The sequence below is a fragment of the Geospiza fortis genome, unplaced genomic scaffold (genome assembly GCF_000277835.1).
Source record: "Geospiza fortis unplaced genomic scaffold, GeoFor_1.0 scaffold27, whole genome shotgun sequence".
Lineage (NCBI taxonomy): Eukaryota > Metazoa > Chordata > Aves > Passeriformes > Thraupidae > Geospiza > Geospiza fortis.
This window is the reverse complement of record NW_005054329.1, coordinates 1537827-1543677: the sequence shown is the minus strand read 5'-3', so window position 1 is coordinate 1543677 and position 5851 is coordinate 1537827.

Sequence of the window (5851 nt, the reverse complement as noted above, 5' to 3'; positions counted from 1 at the left end):
TGACGCGGAGGGACCGGCCGGGCACCGCTTTCCCTCTCCGTGTCGCGGCGTGTCGGTGTTGCCTGTCGCTTCCAGGTGGATCCTAAAATGTGGCATTTCCTTGCGTGCAGGCATCTTTATTTGGTTGATGTACCATAGCTTCTGTGTTTTTTGCGGGTTTTATCCCTCTTGTTGTTAAGGAAGTGTTTCTTTCCGTTAAAATGTCCCCAGTAGATAATTTTTAAGGGCTCGTTGTGTCAGTTAGGAATGAAATTTAAGTATAAACAGATTGTGTGAAGTTGGTTAAAAACACTTATCAGCAAAAATTAAGTGGAAATCGAACTGCTGGAAGTAAAGCGGGTGGTTTATCTCTGTGTAGATTTGCCTGATCATTTTGGGGGAGAGAAGAAGAAGTAGAAAAAGTATTCAGGAGAGGTTTGGAGAGAAGGAAAAAATCATGTGAGAGGTTTGCAGAGGAAAAATATTGTGTTTATTTCTTGAATACAGGCTGGAGAGCAGGTAGGGCATAGAGGTATGGCTTGATCTGCGTTTCAGAATTTGTTTTACTTGCAGGTTCTGTTAAAGCCCAACTCAATAGGATTTCTGAGACTTTTGGCTACTTAGAAAACATGTTATTGCAGGAGCTGCCCACTGCTGTTTGACTTGCAGAAATATTGTATTCTTTTTAAAGGCCTCTACTTAAAAGGTCAAGGACCTGAGCAAACTTATTTTTGTGTACACAGTAAACAAATTAACCAGTGGAGCTTCGCATAGGTGTTTCCTTCCAATTTCCAGCCCTAAGTGCAGGCAGTGTTTAGTAGCACACACCAAATGTAAATCCTTTTTTCTTGGTTCTTCCACAGCGTATTTTTAAAGCGCTCTGGTTGTCTGGTGAGCGTAACTCCCCGTTAGTGTTTGAATCCTAATGAGAGCAGCTCCAGCAGTACATGGAGCATCATCCCCAGAGTTTATTTAGCTGCTGGCTGCGCTGGCTTCCTCCCAGCCTCCAGCCCGTGCTGTGTCCTGGCTGCACAGCTCTGAGACGGGGCTGGTGCTGGGGAGCGTCAGCTGCGGCGCGTGGATGTACCAGCTGCTCACAGTTAATTCATTCCAGCAGCATTCCTGTGCTGGGCTGGCTAAGGCAGTGTCAGCATTTCTTTTATAAACTGCAGTTTCCCAGGACAGGCTGCTTGTTTCTGGGATGGGGAATTTACTGATTACAAGAGCCTAAAATTAGGGTTTTGTTCTCTGGCAGATAGTTCGAATTCGGATTGAAAGCAAAATCATGTTGGCAATAGCTATCAACCTGTTAAAGATTGTTAACAGAGATTGCATTAGTTTAACTCTTGTGTTTTATCTGATGCGTGGTTTTGCATACAGTGTCTAGTGATTGACTCTTCTTCCTGAGATCTGTGAGGAGAGGGGTGGAATTAGAGACACCATTATCTCCAAATAATGATGTATTTTTTCTTTCTGGCTCTTGAAATTAGTGGGAACATCTGTGGCTGTCAGTGTCTTGTAAAATGAAAGGAAAAGTTAGACTTGTAGTTGTTATTTTTTATTAATTACTCTTTAGTCATCCTAAATCTGTATTTTCACATGCAATATTCCTCTGGCTTTCCTGCTTCATTTTGAGTGCCAAGGACTTCTTGTTGCATTTGAGAGTATGTGTTGCACAGGGAAGGTGGGTAAAGATCTGACATGATTAAGCAGACTAATCATGTGATATGTGAGAAGAAAAAAGATTGCTACTCATTGCTTCTATACTGTTTGTTTTTGTCCCCAGAGCTGTGATAAAACACAGGCATTGACCTGGAGTGTTCTCCAGGCTTTTTTCAGGACTTGCAATGTATTTTAAAACAACAGGTGTGCACTAGGTGAATTGTACAGGTAGAAAAACCCACAGCTGTGCAAGGCTGTAGGAGCTCAGAGTCTTACAGAATGCTGGGTTCTCTGTCATAACACAGCTCTGCAAAGTGCATTGTCGAGCTTCTGAACTCTGCCACAAATTCCGCTGTTCACCCACACTAAGATGCTAATGATGAACACTTGCAAAGCAGAACTTTGTATCTTTAAACTGAACCATACTGGATTTGTTGTTAAACTACACATAGAGCCAGAGGAATAGAAACAGAAAATACATTATATTTAGGTATTTCAGCCACCTCAGTATCTTTTCTGCATGTCACCTTCTCATTTTCCATGGTTTTTAACACTATACTTGGTGGTTTCATATTTTGGAGGATAGAGGATATAAATTTGTTTTGCATGCCAAGCTTTCTGGCTTTGTTTTTCAAGGCAAATGAATTACTGTTCTTCAGTAATTTAGTTAATATTGCTGTATTGTTCTTTATCTAGTGCATTCTGCATCAGATATATTGGAACTTTGTGGAATCACTTAAGGAACTGCAGCTGAGGTGCAAAAGCTGAGAAAGATATGAATGGGGAAAAAACCTTTTCCTCTCTGGTTTGCATACCTGTTCTCATGCTTATTCTCTTTTCTGCCCTGGAAACCCAGAACTTATTTTTGTGTTGCATTTCCCTGTAAATTCTGTGCTAAGGATACTACATCTGCTGTTGACTCTCAGGTTGAAGAAGTTCATGCAGAAATATTGATTTTTCCATTCACCCTCTGTCTTTTTGTGTGGTCATGGATGTTCTAAGCACCAGACATTATTATGGGTATTCCTTGGAAATTCAGTGAGCCCAGCTATAGTTACAGGTGCTGCGATTCACTTGTTGCATGTGTCTCAAGGTGGCATTCAAGCCTCAGCCTCTTCCTGTAATGTAAAATTGAAGGTTTTCTTTTTTTCTATATACTGTTTGCTTTAAGCTCTTTTAAATTCATTCTGGCAGAACTTTGAAGGAAAACTTTGATCACAAATCAAAGTCAGGTGTCAAATATTTGGGAAAGGGAGGGAAAGTAAAGATAAATGTTTTATAAGTGTGTGTAACTAATCTGAACTTTTGATAGGCTTGCTTTCCAGTTGTTTAAGATTTTAATCATGGTGAATGGGGTCTCTGCTGTTCCTCTGCATATTGTCTTGAGTAGAGAGTAAGGTGTAGCAGCAGTGAAGGGGAATTTCACAGAGAACCAGAATTTTAAGTAAAATTGCAAACAGTGACCCAAGAGCCAACTGTGTTGACTTTCTCATTTTGCAACTTTCTCCAATAGTTTGTTGTGTGAGGAGAGGCCAGAACACCCATTTTATTACACAGATGAGCAAGGAAAGAGGTTGGTAGAAGTTTGCCTCTCCGTTCATGTTTTACCCAGACACTCTGTCTCCCGTGGAGCTGTAAAGACACCTTCAGGCAAACTCTACCTTATTGTGGTGTAGTTTTGTGTCAGGAGCTAAACTGTGCTGAATTCAAAAGCTCCTATTTTATTTATGCTTAAACAAACCAAAGTCTCTTTCCGTGATAGGGATGAGACACTGGCTTTCTGAGCGACGTCAAAACTTGAGCTCTGTGCTTGGCTGAGGTCTTTGGTGCTAAGCTGAGAGCAGAAAGCTTTGGGTCTGAGAGCAATTGCAGGTATTGCTAAAGAGCACTGTCACTGCTGCTGTTTGTTCTTGGGGTTTGATTCCTGAGCCAAACATAATTGCTCTGCTGGTCTTTGATGTGTGCCCTTCTAGGCTGGCCCTTATTTTAATGGGCTTGGAGGCTTTCTGGTGGGGGTTCTGCCACCATGAGCTTTCTGATTCATATAAAATGATCCATGTGGGAACCTCTATGGAACAAAGTGATAGCCAGGAATGGAGGAAATGAAATCCATGCAAAGCAAAGTGTGAGGATATAGGAATTTTGGTTAACTTCAGACAATATTTTAATATTTGAAGACTACTTTTGCACTTGGAGTGTTTGAGCATTAATCCAATGATCCCTGTGGCTGATTCCAGCACAGCTGGGTATCTGAGCTTTGCTTGCTGCTACCTCAAAAGCTTCTCTCAGTTGCCTGCTCCACTGTCCCCTTTCCTGTGCTCTCCCATCTTGTGTAATTTCATGAGACTTCACTGTTAGACTGGCACGTCCTGGTGTTGCAATTGTGTTGTGACACTGCTGTGGGGTTGGCGGGGCTGGCTGTGCCCCAGGATCCACGTGGGGTTTGTTTACACCTCCCTACGCCAGACAGGAGCTGGTAAAGCCCAGGAAGCTTTTTATTGAATTGAAGGTGATGTTGGGGAAAGCTGTCACATTGAAACACTTGGGAAACAGGAGAAATTAGCACTTCAAGATAGACAGACTATACCAAAATAAAGTGCTAAAGTGATCCTTGCCTGGATGATCTTTAGAGCTGGTTATGATCAAAGCCTGCTCCTCTACTCCTGCTGTCAGTGTGGAAGATGAGTTTGCTCTGTTTGAATGAAAACAGTAAAGCCAAAGGGGCATTTAGTGTTTGATGCTTATTTTTAGTCTGTGTTTCAAGATCTTTGATTTAGGTATTTTCAGAGATCTGTGTCTTATATAGATGTGCAATACAGAACTTCTATAGAAATGTTTTAATATGAATTCTTAAAACAAAAGCATCTTTAACAATAAGAACTCTGCCCAACCTTTGAGATTCTTGTGAGTAATACCAGATAGACACACACAGTGTGTAGAACTTCTCAAAATGCCTACATTTCTCAGCCAGTAATTCCAACTGGAAGTCAGTGGATCTTAAAATGGTTTTGAAAAGGATATCTAAGTACCACACATGATTTTGAAAATAAATCAGATAATCACAGGTGTGTTGTCATTCATGAACAAACCACATCCATTCTTCCTCTTACACTCTGCTTCAGTTCTCTGAAACATGTTCCAGGATCACTAAGTGATTAGATTGATAATTGGTTAGAAGTTGTCCTCCTGGCAGACTTTGTGTTGTATTGGTGGTTGTGGGAAGGGCATTGATAGGAATACAAGCAGGCTTTGCTATTTCTGGTGCATTGTTCCTGGTTCAGGCTGGAATGCTGTGGGCTGTGCCAGCTCTCCGTTGTTTGGCTGCACTGTTGGAAGCCAGGTTGGGATGGTGCTTCCAGGTTGGAAGGCAAAACTGGAGGCTGAAAAAGCATTTGAGTTTGGTTAGTTTGGGAGTTTGTAAAGGCCCGAACCTTTGAGATAAGGGTATATTTGGGTTTCTGAGAAATTTAAACACCCATTTTTATCACAGCAGTCTGTTTTGAGCCATGGATTCTGGGAATCTGTGCTGTAGAGTTCAAGGTGTGCAGCTGAACTTCACCTTTTGTTCCTTTCTTCAAATGCCTCTCAGTGCCAGTTTCAGCTTTTTAAAATCCTCTATTGGCTCTGCTTCTCAGTACTGAGCCAGCCTACGCTGTTCTTCCTGATTCTTGGAAATCTTTGCTTTTATTGCTCCTTATAGTACAGAAGATTCAGCATAGATTCATAAGATGCTCTATGTCCCAAGGAGTTAGGTCAAACTCTTGCTTGGGGGAAAAGAATGTGACTGCAGCATACAGTGAGCTCTGATAAATAAAAGTAATTTTTGCATGAGCATAGATGAAGGCAGGTATTAATTGAAGGAAGTAAATGGACTTTATTGTGCTGGCCTTAATTGTCAGCAAGTGGAGTGTATGTTCCAGGGCCTTATTTTGTGTGATGTATAGAAAGTGGTGACTGACATAACCATGAAATACTGCAAAGAGTTTTATTAACTTCCCTTTTGTGAGCAGTGGAAAGCAGTGCTGTAATAGCACGTGCTGCTTAGCAAGATGAGGGCAGGACTTTGAGTGTGTGCTGAGAGAGGAGTTGGAACTTGGTTGTGCTGACAGATGAGTTAGTTTTTATAATTAGTCAGCAGGTTTCTGAAAAGAAACATTTGAGCATTTAGCATGAAATTTTATATAAGTATTTTTATGATTTTTGTTTTTCA